This window comes from Papio anubis, chromosome 13 (genome assembly GCF_008728515.1).
Source record: "Papio anubis isolate 15944 chromosome 13, Panubis1.0, whole genome shotgun sequence".
Lineage (NCBI taxonomy): Eukaryota > Metazoa > Chordata > Mammalia > Primates > Cercopithecidae > Papio > Papio anubis.
Window position 1 is genome coordinate 42,524,106 of NC_044988.1, and position 19,738 is coordinate 42,543,843.

Below are 19,738 nucleotides of genomic sequence, written 5' to 3' on the forward strand. Positions count from 1 at the left end.
CCAGGGGGCCCTCAGGTGACGGTAGAGGTGACCATCTCATAGATCTGCAATTCATGCAAAAGGCTTCTATCCCCTTTATTTTCTCCCCAATTTGTTAGAAATACCATCTCTCACAGTCATCTTGGAGAAGAAGAGACATCTGGTTTTGCATAAGAGTAAATTAAATGATTTGTGAAAATCTGTTATCAACAAAAAGTACATTTCTTCATCATACTCAACAAAGATAACAAAAATGACTTCATGACAAATCCTTATTCTCTAAAAGAAAATGTTACTTGTATGTATATTTATGTTACCAAAAAGCTACTGAAATAAGTTAGCTGATGAAAAGAAAGAATTTTGTGTGACTAGTGAATTAAAGAGCTGAGAATAAAAATACGAACCTAGGATACTATTATTTTTAAATATCTTTTAGAATTAGGTGTGCTTCATTACCAGTAGGTGTCACTGCAGGCATTAAACACAGTCTGTTTCTAGGGAAATTTGTCCCATAAATGTTGGTGTAATTTAATTGGTATAACATAGTTATGATAGGCATATAAAGGATATTTATTCTGAAAAGCAATATATTTTATCATGGTCATGAACTTGTAAAAACATTGGCTTAAGGAAGCTAAAGTGTATGCTTTAAATGGGCTTACTTAATACAATATACAGCATAAGTAATAGTCTCTTATGAGGTTTTAAATATATACAGTGGGTTTTCCTGGATAAGATAAGGTTTGCTTTTTAGAGTTATTCCGTAGAATCTGATTTACAGGACTAATTTAATGAGAATTCATAGATTCAATTGCTACCTTCTAAATCTTCGCAAAATTGACGTTTTTTCCTTATATGCTACATTCTTGTAAGTTTTGTTAGAGAAGGGAAGGAAATTAAGAACTTTAACTTTAACTAGAATTACAGTAGATACCCTCTTTTGAGTTTCTCTGGCCTTTTAAACATACAGTATCTAGTATCAGGAAGTTAAATTCACTAAGCTCTTTTAGAGAAACATAATTTAGTGGCATCCTAGCATCTTATACAGAGAAATATTGGCCATTAAAAAATAGTGATCTTGGTTCCCTTTCTGCTGTGGTTTTAGAATTGATTCATTTGTGCAATCCTGCTGGCATTGCTGAGCTGAACTTTTGAACAGAGTATTCTCAATAGAAACGCTTTCACTTTAAAATTGATTTGCCTGTTGCAGGTGTTGGTGGTTCTTATTTATGCATAATTTAAGGGCTAGGTGTGTGGAAGTGCCCCTAGTGACTCTTTCATTGGTTCCATTTTACAAATTGAAACTGATAGTGGTGGTTGTGGCACTTTTCAAGGGTGACTTGAGGGCAATCTAATTTACCTAGCTGTTCAAAGGTGAACTCAATATTTTCAATCGTAAATTAAAAATCTACTCCAGTTTTCAAATCAGAAACAGCATAAATTACATATCTGCAGGCCATAAGTGTTCTCTGCCCTGGCTTAACTCCATTGATTTTACCAGGATAGACGTTTCTAGACACTCTGTGTTTTAACATGTCCCTGTAACATCTAAAGTATTTTAGGAACACCATATTGCTTTCTTTTCTATGTATACCAACAGGAATTTTGTGAGCCCTTGGCATTTGCCTCTCTGTGTAGACCCATCTATGAGAATCTTTTCAACCTGTTAGATTCCTGGGCTAGCATAATTTGAACAGGATTTCTCTGAAAGACATAATATTATGCACTAAAAATCTACATCACTGGAAAATACTTAGCACTATCAAATATGTGTACCTTCTTAACATATAACAATATGCTGTGTTAATTATAACATATAGACACTGCTCTCTAAGAAGCCTACAATTTAAACCTACATTATAGATCTTACAATGGAGGTACAACTGATGGACAAAAATGCATGTCAACCAACTGCATGACACACACATCATTGTATTCATAGTGTTTAGAGTAGCACTCATATGTAAAGTTTGAAGTACAGTCATTGTCAAGTCCCGTCTTCCAGATATCCTAAAACTTACACCTGTATTAAATTGGACTTCATAAATTAATATACTTCAATCACATAATTGTGGCAACTAATACTACTCTTTTTACTTTAATTCATTTTGTTGGAATGCCTTTGGCTTATTGAGAGACAGCGTTGGAAATAGTTTTTTAGAAATTTAATGTGTTGAAAGTAAGGATGTTGTTAAGAATAATGATTATGTTTCATGGCGCTTCAGCTTTCGGTCTTCACATCAATACTGGCTTGCTTCTCCTGAGCTCTTTATAATTATTTTTATTTAGTTTTATATACACTGAGATGTTTAATAACCAGATTTCTCTCTTCCCCCACATCCCCAAACTTTGGCTCTTAAGAAAGTATAGAACCCAAACTACGGTCCTACAGCAAGTAATGGTTTTTATGGTTTACATTTTTATAATAACCTCATTACTAAGAAACCATGGTTTGTTTTCATCTTTCTCACTCACTTTTACTCCCATATTGCTTTGTATTATGTATTCTTTTAGGCTCTAGGACTTTGGAGGACAATGTGAGGAGAAGTATAAAGTAAAATACAACCAAAATAAATAGAACAGAATTTCAGGAAAGACCTATATTATACTTAAAATTCACATAGCTAACCATATCCAAACACCTCTAGTTTACAGTAAAGGTATGAGAAGGAAAAATAAACAACACTGAGATCCCACCACAATACTTACATTTTAATTCTGTGTAACATACTAAGAATTGAGTTTGTTGGTCTTCTGGGGTGGTGACACTCATATAGTAATTATATTTTTCTAGGTAATTTGAAAGACATGGTCTTAGGAACTTTTTGATTTGAAGCAAGAGAGTCTGTTCAACTAGAAAAGAAGCTCTTTAAGGTGAGAAATAATAATCCATTGTTGGTGTTCCAGAATAGACATAGATATCTTAAATTATTATGAGGCCAATGAACAAAAATAAATGATGAATGTGATGGGAATTCAGAGCACCTTTGTTTTCTGATTTTGGTTTTATTATTTATTTATTTTGACAGTCTCACTCTTGTTGCCCAGGCTGGAGTGCAGTGGCGCAATCTCAGCTCACTGCAACGTCTGCCTCCTGGGTTCAAGCAACTCTCCCACCTCAGCCTCCTGAGTAGCTGGGACTACAGGCACATGCCACCATGCCTGGCTAATTTTTGTATTTTTTGGTAGAGATGGGGTTTCGCCATGTTGGCCAAGCTGGTCTTGAACTCCTGACCTCAAGTAATCCACCCACCTCAGCCTCCCAAAGTGCTGGTGTGAGCCACCTCATGGGGCCAGCATCTTTGAATTATAAAGCAAAGAATATTGAGCCAGAAAGGAGTTACCTTTCTAGGCTCAGAATATGTCTTGCGGGTGGATGGGGAGAAGCAGCTGAATAGACGAGATGAAGGTTGGTTTGGGTGGAGGAGAATGACTAGACAGAGTTCAACTAGGGAAGAATGACTCATTGAGGTCTTTTTCAGCATTATGGTTTTGCTATTTGATTTTGGACTCAGAGTATTTTGGCAAAATGTACTAAAGCTGAGACAGGATATTAGTCTTCATTTACAGAGCACTTGGATAGTTTTGGAAATGGAAACATATTGTGAACATAGAAGTAAAATATATATTTTAGTGATTGAATGAGTAGTAACAATGACGGGGTAGGTAAGTGCTCTTAAAATTGAATCCTCATTCAATATTTATTGCTCCATTGACACACTGGACGACTGAATGATAGAAGGATTCCAAATAAGGACTTATATATTTTTTCAAGTCTTAATAATTTCATATGATCAGTTTTTATTCTTTTTATTTCATAACTTCACTGAAATCTTTTCAACCCAGCCTGCATTGACTTCTTTTAAAAGATAAAACTTTTTAAAACAAGCACTTAAAAAAAACCTCACATTAAATTCTAAAACTGTAAGTAAAAGATTATTACATGTGCAAATTTGGGGATTTCTTCTGAAGTAATATGTTCCCACTTCTTTAACTTCATAGATGTAGTACTGTCCAAAATGGATGGTAGCACAAAGTACAAATTTGTCATTTTGTCATTTAGACTTAGTTATCAAATGGATATAGAAGAAACATATTATTTTAGTTGGTAGGCTAAAATATGTTATTTTAAATTTGAATTTTGGCTTGAAATATGTTTATCCCTTTAACATATGGATGGGTTAAGTCATTACAAGAAATACTAGCAATCGTTTGATTTGGAAGCCATGCATTTTCCAAATGACAAACCTCAATTTTCTGTTTAGTTGCTTTCATAAATGAGAAAGCAGAGTCCAGTCTATTGAAGTGACTGAGATACAATTATTCACTAAATCACTGGCAAAATGAAGCTTCCATTCATCTCATCACAATTTCATTTCACTATGTGATAGTTATATTTTTATATACTCGTGTATCTACAACCTGATCCATGAAAATTAACTATTAGCTATAATCGAGTACTAAATCTGGAATTAGATATATTTGATTTTAAATTTTGTTCTTCCACTTACTAGATGTGTAATCTTGAGAAAATTACTGTATTTCTCTGGATCTCAGTTATCTTTTCATAAGGTCATTATGAGAAGCAAATGAGAAAAGTTATGGGAAATGCCTGGCAACTTTAAATGCTAAAGAAATGGTAATTCTTTTCCTCCTACTTTCTTAAGGAAAACTGCCACAGTGAACTTTATCATTTTTAATTGAGACTTGTCATTTTGTAAGATTACATTGATGCAAGTAGAGTGTCAGGAGTCAAACCTAGCTGGCTATTTTATCATTCTCCATATTGTATGTAGATTAAGCACTGTATGTTGAGAGACACACACCAACTTCGAATCTAAAAACTCTCAAAACTATTTTAATTTACTTCAAAATCTAAAGTTTCCGAAGTTCAAAATGTATAATTAAAAACTTAATTATAAGTTTATTTTATTGCTCTCTAATCATTTTTATCTGGCTCTAGTTCTTCTATCTAGACTGTAATGTCAGAGAAAGGGAGAAAACAATATGTTTTCTCTAACATCTTTCAAAGAGATCTCTGAATTTTTGGACTTATGGTTATACCTATATTCTCAATAAATACCTAATGGCTGATTATATAAAAATGTAATTATTAAACCCATAATATTAAAAGAATAGCATTCAGGCTGACAGTGTTATTTTTATTTATTATTATTTATTATTTAATCATTATTTTTTGAGATGAAATTTTGCTCTTGTCACCCAAGGTGCAGTGCAATGGTGCGATCTTGGCTCACTGCAACCTCTGCCTCCTGGGTTCAAGCGATTCTTCTGCCGCAGCCTCCCAAGTAGTTGGGATTACAGGTACCCACCACCATGTCCTGCTAATTTTTGTATTTTTATTAGAAACAGAGTTTTACCATGTTGGTCAGGTTGGTCTTGAACTCCTGACCTCAGGTGGTCCACCGGCCTTGGCCTCCCAGAGTGCTGGGATTATAGGTGTGAGCCACGGCACCTGACCCTGACAGTGTTTTTAGACAAACAGTTTGTATTTCCCTAGACTATTTGATTCAGTTTTGGAATTTTAAGGAACATGACTATATATGACTTCCATAAGCTTTACATTACTTAGTCTCTAAGGGTATTTAAGTAAACAGGATTAGGTATGATTTGATTTGTGTGGCACAGAGGACAAGAATAATTCCTTGATTTTTGGTTTTGCTGTTTTCATGGTCTTAAGAATTCACAAAATCATTAGAAGGGAAAAGACAGTAGATTCATAGCAATACACTGTATTTTAACAAAATAAAGATGCCACAAACTTCATGCCAAGGGAAAGCAATGATATTTCTAGACCCATTAATCTTAAAGCTCTCCTATTAATTCCAAGTCCAAGGAACGTAGCTAATACATTTTCCATTGATAGGCACTCTAAATCGCTTTCATATGTATGCTACGGTGATGAACATTTGTCCTTGGAAATTGGGATAGCTTTAGTGGTAAATAAGAAAAGGCTTCATGTTTTTCTTTTTTGAGGCAAACCAGTGACTCTGAGAACTTAGGTTAGTGCCTTTTTCTCTCTTGCCACACCCCAAAGACTTAGCCAATTGATTATTAAAAATTAAAAGTAACATAACTATATCTATCTTACAGCAAATACAGTTAAAATGAACAAAATTAAATAAAAATTACATTACTTCTTGGGGCCCTAATCATTCCCCTACTCCCTTTCTCTTTTTTCCACCACTGGACCGTGCTATCTTCACTCCACTGTCAGCTCTAAAATGTTGAAACTAGATGATCTCTAGGCCACCTTCCAGGCCTGATATTCTCTGAGTTTGTTCACCTATACATAATTTTTCAAATGTTTTGTTAAAAGCTTGTTGTGTCAATGTAGAATGAATATGCAGATGTTTGGCACCAGATGGCCAAACATCTGGATATTTAAGCTATTTTTTTTTAGTTTTCAAAGGTGTTTAATTTTTTGAAGATACTGTCTGCATCTGAACTTCTGATTTAATTCCAGAAAGGTGGAATGTTAGTGCTAACTGATCTCTAAGGAATACAGTTTACCCAAGCCACACAGGATTAACAACTTAGAAAAAATGTCAGCCACTTTTCATTATCTTTTAATAGCAAATATCTGACACTGGTACTGAAGGTTAAATACTATTATTCGTTTTTGAATTTCTGCACATCTGCTCTCTTCGCTTTCTTACTCATCATTGCCACAACACAGCTATTGAATGGGAATCTGGCTTTTATTAACAAAATTAAAGAACCTTGTGTGGTAATAAGGAGGTAGCCCACCTCACACTTAACAGTAGTTTTAAGGCTCAAATACCTTAAAGGCTTTTTCCTTTATGTTGAAGTTCTTTTTCTGGTATACATAAACAGGCCTGCATACCAAAAACATGTAGTCACTGACTACATTCACTAGATGAGAATTGGGCCTACAGCCATACCACCAACAGACTAAACACTTGCCAGGGCTCACAAAGAAGAGTCAGGCCAGCTTTTCTCTGGATAAATTAACTCTGAAACATCAAGTCAAGAAAGTAACAGGATGCAAGAATAAATACATTTTAGAGAGCTGAAGACTCTAATATATAATCAGATTCTAGGGTCCTTGTCTGAAGGGGTGCCACAGTGGCCATGGTTTTGCTAAGCTATTTTTTGCAGACTAATTCATGTAACCTCTTTCAACAGGGACATCTTTAATTTGTGCTTTGTGACTCTCCATGCAGGTTGCTCTTAAGAACCTTTCTTACATTTTAGAAATTGGAATTTGTGTTTGCTTAACTAGTCTACCAATGTTTCATCTCTTCTTCCTTCTATAATATTTATTTTATCCCTTACCCTAAACCATGCTATTACCCCCAAATATCTCATGATACTCCTTCTAGACAAACTTTGACATCGATACATCTAGCTCTAAAACTCTCCCCGAGGCTCAGTTTCTTACCTATAGTTAGTTGGACCTCATTTCTTCGGTTATTAACGCAAGATCCCCAATCCAAAATTATCCAGAAGTGAATAAACATGATACTTACAAATTTTAGATTATTCCTAAAAATAGTATGTAAAAAAAATTACATTCAGATGTGAGTTGTCAATATTACTTAGGACTTCAGAGTTTTCACAAATTTAGCTGCATTAAACCTAACTGAAAGAACCACTTAGCTCTATTCATCAGCCATCCCTTTCCTCATTTTCACCACCATTGCCCCATGTTTGCACCTCTTTCCCAGAAGGCAGCAACAGCCTTATTTTTTATTTATTTATTTATTTTTGAGATGGAGTCTCGCTCTGTTGCCCAGGCTGGAGTGCAATGGTGCCGTCTTGGCTCACTGCAACCTCCACCTCCAGGTTCAAGTGATTCTCCTGCCTCTGCCTCCTGAACAGCTGGGGTTACAGGTGAGTGCCACCATATCTGGATAATTTTTGTATTTTCAGTAGAAATGGGGTTTCACCGTGTTGGTCAGTCTGGTCTCGAACTCTAGACCTCAAGTGATCTGCCTGCCTCGGCCTCCCAAAGTGCTGGGATTACAGGTGTGAGCCACCATGTCTGGCCATAGCCTTTTGATTGTTTGTCTATCTCCAATGTTTCCTTTCCATTTCTCCCTGAATGCTGCTGCCAGGTGAACCATTGGAAGATACAAATGTGGGCTGGGCACACTGGCTCACGCCTGTAATCCCAGTACTTTGGGAGGATGAGGTGGGTGGATCACAAGGTCAAGAGATCAGGACCATCCTGGCCAACATGGTGAAAGCCCATCTCTACTAAAAATACAAAAATTAGCTGGGTGTGTTGGCGTGTGTGCAGCTACTCCGGAGGCTGAGGCAGGAGAATTGCTTGAACCACCTGGGAGGTGGAGGTTGCAGTGAGCCAAGATTGCCCCACTGCACTCCAGCCTGGTGAGAGAGCGAGACTCCATATCGAAATAAATAAATAAATAATAAAAAATATGATGCAAATGTGGCCATTGTCACTACTTTCAATGACTCCCAGTTGCTTTTTGATGGTGGCACTGATACTTAGCCTAACATTAAGTCCCTCTGCCTATTTCACCTAAAGACTTTTCTATGCCATATTCCAGTAAAATTGGATAATTTAATGTTTTCTAAATATACTCTATGCTTTTATGCCTCTTGGTTAACAGTTTCCTCTGCCTGCAATGCCATTTCTGAAACAGTTCTCTGAGATTTGAACCCAAGTCTTCAAATTCTGATCCAGTGCCCTTTCAACAATAAATTCTATCACTCTGCAAACAATTCATGCACACAAATGAATGTATTTGCTAGGAATCCTGGTGTGGTACACAGAATAATAGTCTCACAATGATGTCCAAGTCCTAATCCCTGGAAACTGTGACTATGTTGCCTTATATCGCAAAAGGGACTTCACAGATGTGATTAAGACTAAGGCCTTTGAGATGGAGAGATTATGTTGGATTACCTGAGTGGGCCCGGTCTAATTACATGGGTACTAAAAAGTGAAGGATTTTTTTTCCAGCTGCAAATCTGATAAGATGACAGAAAAGGGTCGGAGAGATGTGACATTGCTGGCTTAAAGAGAGAGGAAGGCTTCCAGGATGAATGTGACTTCTAAACGCCTGAATAGCAAGAAAGTAGATTCCTCCCCAGAGCCTCTAGGAGGAAATAAAGCCCAGCTGACCCCTTGATTTTAGTTCAGTGATATCTTTGTCAGACTTCTGACCTACACCAATGTAAGATAATAAATTTGTGTTGGCCAAGAAGCTAAATCGTTATAGCAGCAATAGAAAACTAGTATGCCTGGGTTGAAATTCCGGAGTTTACTAAAATGAGTATAAATCAAAGAAATTGGAACGTAAGATTCTTAAAGCTCCCTTCCAGTGACAAAATTGCTCTCCTAGGCTAACCTATCTTGTTCCTTCAGAGACCAAGATACTGTTTAATTAATATAACAAATGAATGTATACTAATGTGCTAACCAGTTCTATCCCACAAAAACAAAATTTTTGTGGGGGTAGGGGAATGAAGAGAAGTTAGTAAAGGGGTACAAATATGCAATTAGAAATGTCAGGCATGGTGGGACAGATGAAGTATAGATTATGTAAGTTCTAGTCCCTGCTTTTCTGGCGCGCTTGCTATTATACTGCTTGTCAAGGAGAACAGACATTTAGGAAATAATTATAAATTAAATGAGCACTAAAAGGACAAGTGTGCAAATAGGGCCTTAATTAAAAATCAGAGAAGAGTTTTGGAAGATATACTGTTTATGATGAAAGCCAAAGCATGAAGCAAAAAAAAAAAAAAAAGAGTTTTCTTTAGTGAACATTCTTCTCCAAGAATATTTCCCCTAAAATATTTCTTCCTCTCTGAGGGCTGATTTCTTTAATGAATTAGCATGCCAATTGCATCACTTAAGATGGTTCAAAGAGAAGTAACAAAATAAATCTAAGCAAATGTAACTTTTATTCTCTTAAGAAAAAGTTTAACGGTAAGAGTCTTAGGATTGATGATTATAATCATTTAATAAAGTTGCCAAAGATCTAGAATGTTTTTATCCTTCTCAACCATCCTCAGCAGGTTGGCCCTTCTGTTCCAATCTGTAAGGTCATGAGATTTCTGCTTGAACTTAGGACTCATGATCTGCTTCCAAAGCTAGGAAAGAAATAGGGAGTTGTTTGCTTAACATGTATCTCCGTTTTTACTAGGAAAATTTAATGAACATTCCCAGAAGCAGCTCATTCTCTACCCTAACCCTAAGAGTATTTCCCCTTCTATGGAAGGTTATGGCCAGAGTGTTTATAGTTTATGTGATACTGATAAAAATGTAACCTGGTGGTATGTCACTATAATGCAGCAGAGAATTGCTGTATAAAGTAGTAGGTAGACCCTCTAGGACCAACATGATCTCTCTCCTAGTGTCATCTTATAAAGGGCTTCAGCCTACAGTGTCTTGGCTCCCAAAAACTGTTAGGTTCTCATCCTATGTGGATTGTACTGAGCATTGAAATTCAGGCAGGCTCCAGAAAGCTGCATGTACTCATTCTCTTTCATACTTATCTGGTACATATCATTTGTACCACTTGTTTGTTGATTCAGTAGTAAGCCAAAGTGAAAGCCACCTTGAACCAAGTCCAAATCATTCTTCTCACCAACCTTTTAACCTGGATCAATCCTTTGTCATCTGGCCTTGTCTTATTAGCCAGAAATCATATGGCTACCCCTCACTGCAAAGAGATTGGGAAAATGGATATCTGATATTTTCACTCTATTGTACATCTATATGGAAACTGACTGTTGATTAGGTAACCTACAGCCTATGAGACCCTATAAATGCTTTTAGAAACCAATTAAGAAACATGTTCCAAAGGAAAGACCACCTTACTGATATGATGAATAAACCTTCATGTTTTTCATGAAAGTGATTTAAAATAAGTTTATTTAATTACATAAGTGTAAATTATATATACCACTTAATGTTACCTAGGTAAATTCTAGATCAAGTTATTTCCAACTTATTTCTTTTGCTAAGCCTGCTATAGGTAACCAAGACTTGGATAAACATTTGTAACTTTATTTATTTTGGATTAAGTCTCACTGTGTTGGCCAGGCTGGACTGCAGTGGCTTGATCTTGGCTCACTGCAACCTCTGCCTCCTGGGCTCAAGCAATCCTCCTGCCTCAGCCTCCCAGGTAGTTGGGACTAAAGGCGTGCACCGCCACACCTGGCTAATTTTTTGTATTTTTGATAGAGACAGGGTTTCACTATGTTGCTCAGACTGATCTTGAACTCCTGGGCTCAAGTGATTGGCTTGTCTTGGTCTCCCAAAGTGTTGGGATTACAGGCTTGACCCACTGTGCCTGGTCTATTACTCTTTTATATCAAGGGCAATGGATTATCAGTTTAATATATTTGACATTGAGACAAAATCTTAAATATCAGCCGAAGAATTAGGTGGCTGTGGCAGACACTACAGCAGAATGGTGTGGTCAATTTTGTTGCATTTGTGTGGTAAGGGTTACTATTGCCCACAGAGCTTCTGTGTATGTTTCTAGGATCTTGTATGCTCAATATTAATGAAGTCCATAGATGCGATGGGGTTCAGAACATACTACTCCAAAATATTTTAAGGTGAAGGAATTTTACAAAACACAGAAGCAGGAGGGGCACTCTCACCTTCTTCCACCCCGTCTCCCCTGAAGCAGGTCATAAAACCTAAGAAGATTTTCTGGCCTTCACCTGAAGCAGATCGTAAGACCTCATGTGAGAGGTACATTCCCTCTAAACATAGGGAAGGTGCATCCTTCTTTCTGAAGACATGGGGACACAGAATCTGAAGAAACAGACCCTGCTAAGTTCCACCCAGTTTATTACCATTGGATCATACCCACTTTGCTCAATCCTGTTTCTCCACTTCTTCATCAAACCCAGCATTAAGATACACAAATGTGGCTGGGCACAGTGGCTCACACCTGTAATTGCAGCACTTTGGGAGGCCAAGGCAAGCAGATCATGAGGTCATGAGATCGAGACCATCCTGGCTAACACAGTGAAACCCTGTCTCCACTAAAAATACAAAAAATTAGCTGGGCATGGTGGCAGAAGCCTGTAGTCCCAGCTGCTCGGGAGGCTGAGGCAGGAGAATGGCATGAACCCGGGAGGCAGAGGTTGCAGTGAGGCGAGATCGCACCACTGCACTCCAGCCTGGGTGACAGAGTGAGACTCCATCTCAATAAAAATAAAAATAAAATAAAAAACAAAACAAAAAACCACACAAATTTAACGGATTCTTTAGGTCTCCATTTCCTTATGAAGGCTCCTTTGTCACATAACCCTTAAACAGATTGGCGTGTTTTTCTCTTGTTAATCTGCCTTTTGTTATACGGGTCTCAGCCATGAACCTAGGATGAGTGAAGAAGATGTATTTTTCCTTCCCTGCAGGTACATTCCCAATTATGGGTTAATTCCAGTCCAGAGTAAGAGACAAAATAGTCCTGTATATAGTCCTGTATAATTTTAGCTAGAATAATTAGTAAGCATGTCTTAGTTCTTTTTCGAGATTTTTCCATGAGGACAGAAATGTTGTCAATTTTATTGTTGTATCTCTCACAAGGCCTGGGTTCAAATCTCTTCTCTACTCTTCAGGATTGATACGACTTTTGGCAAGTTATGTGATCTCAGTTTCTTCATTGGTCCAGGAAGGTTTGTACGAATAACTGCCTTGAGGGCTGTGCATGTGTGTGTGCACGTGTAAATAGAATGTGCAAATTTATGTAAAGAACTTAGTGTAGTGTCACTCAGTCCAATAAATGCGAGTTGTTATTAGTAACTGGATATGTTGCTTAATTGGAAATTAAGGCTTACTTTTTCCACTAGCTACCTGTGTGTTCTTGGTTAAGGCATTCAACTTTCTGGGCCTCATTTTCCATGTGTTAAAGGAGGGAGGTATGTTAGAGTCTATAAGTTGGCTTGTGGCTTTGAAGTTCAGTGATTCCCGGCTATGCCTATCACTTATCCCTGAGCATGCTGCGGTGGTTTGGGGAAAGAAAAAAAGCCCAAAACCCACCAAGGGAAAAACAATGTAGTCAGGCAATGTGGAAACTTCACCATGTAGTTTCATAACCAAATTCCTATTGTTTATTCTGTTACCATGGGATGAAGACAAAATGCTGATAGTAACGGATAGAATGTCTAATACGTGGAAGGACCCTTTTAAGAAAGAGAACTTTTTCTCCCTTATGTCACATGGAGAAACGAATCCTTCCACGGTGTTTTGTAAATGAGCTCTTGGCTATTGCTGGGTTGTAAGTTCCCAAGTTTAAGTTTTACCGTTTATTGGCATCCAACAGAGAAGCAGAGTACTTTTATTTGGAAATACATTTGGAAAGGATTCCAGAGAGCCCAGGCAGCATTAATTGTACTCTAGTTTGGAGATTTTCACCTTTTCTGTGCGCTGTAACTAGCTGGCACTCTTCCAACTATAATTTAGACTTACCATGAACTGTAGTTTTTTTTTTTTTCTTTTTAAAATGTGCACTGTGATTTTTTTCCTAACCAATAACTTCTTTTACTGTCGTTCTAAATTTTAATTTTGCATAAGCTTTTCTTATTTTCAAGCACTCTCCAACCTCTATATGTTTATTCTTAGGGAAAAAGTACATTTATCCATGGTTTTTAGTGATATTTAAACACTGTGGATATTTGGTGAATTTGGGTTCACTCAACGAAACCTTTGTTAATCCTATTATAAGCTTCCATCAGGACTGTCTGCTACCCCAACTGCATTATTTAAATTACAATAGGAAATGCCTCTGAACTGTTAAGCACCCCAATTTATGCTCTTCTAATCAAACAACTGCAGGCCACAGTGACTCTCATAGGGAACTGATTAAGCAAAATCAGGGTTCATTTGGCAGAAGTTTTATTTTCAAGAAGACAAGAGAGTAGGCAAATCTATGTGCAACCTTATCTTACAGCTATCTATGTATTATGACCAAATGATCTATGTTGTAATCAACCAGGTATTTGCACAAACATCATTTGTATGAACCAGTAATCAGCCAGATGTATTTTGTGGTCTTCAGATTCAATTTATTAAATGGACAATTATTTTGTTGTTGTTGCGATAAAGTCATTCTCCTCCAGGAACAAAGATGAGTAAGAGTGATATTGACCTAGAAGATCAGATCTGAGTTCAAATTCTTATTCTGTTTATATGCGCTAATGACAGTGAAAAAGTCTGGTTATTTTAAAAAGAAAAACAAACTAATAAAGGACTCCACCTTGGAAGAGTAAGAGAAGAAATGCATGTAGTTATCAAACACAGCAAAGTTAAAAGAAAGGCTATATTTTGGTGGGCATGGGGTAATTAGTGTTTACTCCAGATATAGCCAGTTAGGACTGAAGACTGAGTCAAGAACAAGCATTTTTAATGGACTCTCTACTCTAGTCAAGATTGGCTCAGGAACTAGGGAGGTCGTGACTGACGTAAAAGACTTCAGAGACTTCAATATCTGCCACTGAAGTCTTTGTCCCACTGGCATAGTGAAAGCAAGAGTGGGAAAGTGGTAAGGCTGAGAGTATAGAGGAATAATCTGTTCCATGTGACCTCTTGAAGATTTATGGGAAGGGAGCAGATTATTCCTATACCAAGCTTATCTGTGACTTCCCCATTGCTTTCTTCTTACATTTTGTGGTTTATTTTTTCACATTTAAATATTCAATTTATTAAACATTTACACTTGGTATAACACATCCTCTATGGATCCAACTGATTTTTGGACCCAGTTGTTTCGATATTATTTTTTGCTTGATATGTATTTTCTCAGCTGGATTGAGGTGCTCCTCTTTTATATTCTAAATTCTTTTATGTATTTGAATTTATTTCAAATTCAAATTCTGGATTCACTAACCCATTGTTGAATCATGTGCTATTTAATCACTGAGACTATAAAATATATATGTTTTCAATCTGGTATTGCTAGTCCCTTGCCTATCCCCACCATTTCCTACTCTTGAAAGGCAATTTTTTAAAATTATTTTTTATCTTTTTCCCTAGAGCTGATCAGATAATAGATAGACTGATTCATACTCATCATCTCTCCCCTACATTAACATTAACCTAGAACATAGCTACCCTAAAAATTGAGAATTTCTACAGTGTGCCTTACCAAATGACAGATACGGCAAGAGGCAAATCTGCTATGAAAACAATAAAAACAACAACAACAAGAAAAACACAAAAAAAACACATAAAAGCCCCAAACAGCTCTACAACTTGAGGGAAGTATTTCCAGAGACATAGAATCTGAATTCCAGAACGTTTTCCTACCAGAAGTGCCCTATCATTCCTCAGCACAGATTCAGGAGGAGAACTATGATAGGTAGAAATAAAATAAAAGGGGAAAGAATTTTCATGCTTTGGAGTATGTTAATAATTACATTTAAATTGTAAAACTTTGAAGCTACTTTTTCATGCACACTTTTTTGCCAGTACAGAATATAAAGTAGTTTTTTATGATAGGTTAAGTTTATCTGCAAACTTATTAGTATATGTAAAGTATTTTTTCAATTGTTTCCAATTTTTAACATAACAGTTATAGTTTTTAAAAAATATTTTTAATAAAAAATAACCTTTAGTCAAAATTAGAAAAAACATCGGAGTTTACAATTTTAAAAAAGATTTTGGTAAATCTGTTTGTTAAATAAGCTACCACCATTTTATACTGACAAATCTAGATTTTTTGTTTTGCTAAAGGCAAGGTACAGTTATAAGATCATAGCTGTAGCAAATGTTCTTTTCTATTTATTGTAGGCTTTTTTTGGCACTTCTAGAAAGAAAAGAAACAAATGGATCAAGCAATAATGCAAGAGAGATCAAAGCAATTCCTTCTGTCAACAGTAGCAATTCATGCAAATCTCTAAACGCCAAAGGCTTTCTATAGCTAAAGAAAAGACCACAAGAGAGGATCATTGTGAAAATCACATCCCACAAAGTGCCATCAGTTTCCAAATTTTATGTTAAAAGTATATAAGTAGATTCTGCTTAAAGACAACCAATCCTGGTATAGAAGAAGGGAAATGGAATTCAGATTTATTGAGCACAAACTGTGGTATTTTACATGTGTGATAGCAAAACCTTATACAGTGTACTTCTCAAGGGTACGGTGGTTAAGAGTGGGTACCTGAGCTGGGTTGCCTAGGGTCTGAATTCCCACTTGGCTACTTACTAGCCATGTAGCTTGGTGCAGGTTATTTAAACTGTCTTTGCTATCTCTTTCATCATTATAAATAGTAAAATAGGGTTATTGTAAATATAAAATGGGTGAATTTCTACAATGCATTTGCAGCAGTGCCTGGCATATAGTTCGAATTAAATGTTATCATTTCCACTTTACTGATTGGTAAACAGAGGCTCAAATATAAAGACAATTGCCTTAGTTTATATACATATTAAGTGGTAGAGCTGAACTTTTAGTACTGATCTGTCTGAAGCCCTAGTTAGTGATGTCCTCTACACCTTTGTTATTCAAAGTGTGGTCACTGAACCAGCAGCCTCAGCCTTACCTGGAAACATGTCAGAAATGCAAAATCTTGAGCCCACTCCAGACCCAGAGACTCAGAATCTACATTTGAACAAGATTCCCTGATGATTCCTATGCACAGGGCTTCAGAACACACCACTGCCTAATCAAACCTCTACCAAGTGAAAGGATGGAGATTCATTTGAATGTAATCTATTGCTTTAGAGACCTCATGCATCCCAGGATGGGACTGGTCTTCAGTACTCTTCTGCCCTTCTTTGTCAAGTATATTACCTAGAGGTTAACTCAGAGGGCTGGCTGTGAGTTTGTCTCTAGTGTGGACCAACAAATACTATTCTTTCTCACTCTGTCTATTTTTTATTCCTATATGTTTGTTGTTGTTGTTGTTGTTGTTTTGAGACAGAATCTCACACTGCCACCTGGACTGGAGTGCAGTGGTGTGATCATGGTTCACTGTAACCACTGCCTCCCAGGTTCAAGCAGTTCTCCTGCCTCAGCCTCCCAAGTAGCTGGGATTACAGGTGCCTGCCACCATGCCTGGCAATTTTTTTTGTGTATTTTTGGTAGAGATGGGGCTTCGCTACATTGGCTAGGCTGGTCTTGAGCTCCTGACCTTGTGATCCACCTGCCTCTGCCTCCCAAAGTGCTGGGATTACATGTGTAAGCCACCATGCCCGGCCCCTATACGTCTTTCTTAAAGGGTTGAATTGGGGCTGCCCAAAGATGGTTGTGCCCATGGTTCTGAGTAAAATTCTGCTGAAGCATGTTTAATAAAGGAAATGCTAACAAAGAATGTCAGAACCAGTATACTCATTTAGCAGTAGCCTATGAAAATAGATTATGAAGTTAGATAAAATTGGGTCCAAATCCTAATTCTTTCACTTAAAATTTTTCACTAAACAGTTCATTTAACCTCTCTGAAGCTTTGTTTCCTTGTTTTTAAAAATTGTGGTATTAATAGGTACATTTTTGGGTTGAAAGGATCAAAGAAAACAGAGGTATGAGAAAGCACCTGGTGCATAGTAAGTACTCACTAAACGTAAAACAAACATGAGCAAACCCTGACCGACGACAGGAAGTTTCCTATCACTGTTAAGGAAACTTTTGCAGAAGAATCATTACAGTTAAAGGAATGTCAGACAATCTCCGCTCCTCATGGAATGCAATGAGTTACAAACTGTACTTAAAAGAATATCTTTATACTTAAAGATTAGGCAATTGCTTTTATGTGAAACAAGCCCCAGGAGGGCTCTATTTCTTAGAATCATCAGTTTCATTTTAGTCTGCGCAGACATTTCATAGGAGAATTGTCATTAGGGAATTGAAAAAAATATTTTCCCTTTCATCATGTGATTTTTTTTTTTAAAGAGTTGCTTCCATCTTATGAGGAATGTTAGTTTTATATCTGAACTCAAATTTTTACATGGGAACAAAGCCCTAATTTTATTACTACAAAATGAAAAGCAATAAGGAGGAATTTGCTTTCAGTTACTATTTAGAGAGCATACTCCTGCCATAAAGGAAGGTGCACCCGCACAGCAATAAAGGCAGAGAGCAGCGTTGGTAAACCTCCCTGAGTTCCGGTTCTCAGGACCACAGTGAGCAATGCACAATAGAAATGCCTTTCAAGTTGTTGCAGCTGCTCTGCTCTATGGAGCACCCACTGAGTTAAAGGACAGACACTCCACATACATGGGAAATCCTCACGGTCCAAAGCCTAATTAATTTCCTGAAATCTGTCAAAAATGGTAGAATCATGTGTATAAAGTACACGTCAATTTTGGAATTTAAAAACAGCTTAAAAGTAAATTGAAAAAAAAAAAGTAAATTGCACACACTTTATTTTGTTCTTTTCCTGTGTTCATACACTCCCTAAAGATTCAACTTAAATGCAACCTAAACATTTTTGCCTCCCAGTTTGGCTTCAGTGACTTCACAGTTTTGTGTAGTTTGGCGCCCTTGAAGTTGGGCTTCATTGTGATTTGTTGTTATGTAGGTTGTCATGTAGGCATACCATTTCTGCACATGTTCTCTTGATTTCTTTCTCTCTTCTAAAAGAGAGAACAATGTTTAATGAGAATAAAAAATAAATAGAAAAGAATCTTGCACAGTTTGGGGGCAACTTTTTGATTTTCTGCTAAAATAGTTTTACAGAGACTTGGCAGACTATACAAATATGAGATTAGATTTCATTTCCAAGTCTTTCTTTCTCCTTAATTGAAGCATCCAAATATAAAAATGTCTAGGCATGGACATCATCTCTATAATGTCTGTCCAATTTAGAATATATGTATATTTTTTCTGGGAGACGCTGGGGGAGATAATGCTCCTAGAATTTCCTTCCCTTTGGAAACCCTAGTGGAGGACCACATTTATCACTAGGAGTTAAGAAAGATCTAGTCAGAGATGCTGCTGCTGATTGCTCCCGGTTTCATCCTGTAAAAGAACAGGGCTAATTCACCCCAATATGCTAGAAATATGTGAAAAGCTCTGAGATATTTGCATTTCATCTCTAAATTCCATTCAGATAAACTTAATTTGCTTTCTTTATCACTGCGTGATAATTTTCATGACTTTTTTTTTCCTTTGGGTTTTATAACTATTCTCAGTCTAGCCCTTGACTGCTGGGACTTGATAGTATGATTTAACCTCAGTAACCCTTTGGAGTATGGCTTCCAGTACTTGTCCTTCATCTCTGTGTCCCCACTAGTACGTCATATTTATCATAATGTGGCTTACTGAATTAAAATGAGTCCAGTGGAGAGAAGAGAGTGTGAAGCATTCACTTACCTTGGAGGAATAAACCTCTCATATTGTCTCACCGTATGAGAATCCATATGCTGTGGGTAATTCTGAGACTTCAGCAATTTCTTGGTTCCCAGGACTTCCACTGACATATATTTATCAGCAATTTACTTTTAGTAAGAATTGAGATTTAAAAAAATTATTATGAGTACATAATAGCTGTATATATTTATGAGATACATGTGATGTCTTGATACAGGCATACAATGTGTAATGATCAAATCAGGGTGATCAAAGCATTTATCACCTCAAGCATTTATCATTTCTTTGTGTTAGGAACATCCCAATTCTACTCATTTAGTTATTTTAAAATATACAATAAATTATTGTTACTTGTAGTTACCCTATTGTGTTACCAAATACTACATCTTATTTAGTCTATCTAACTGTATTTTTATACCCATTAACCATCCTCTCTTTTTCTCCCCCTTCCCACTACCCTTTCCATCCTCTGG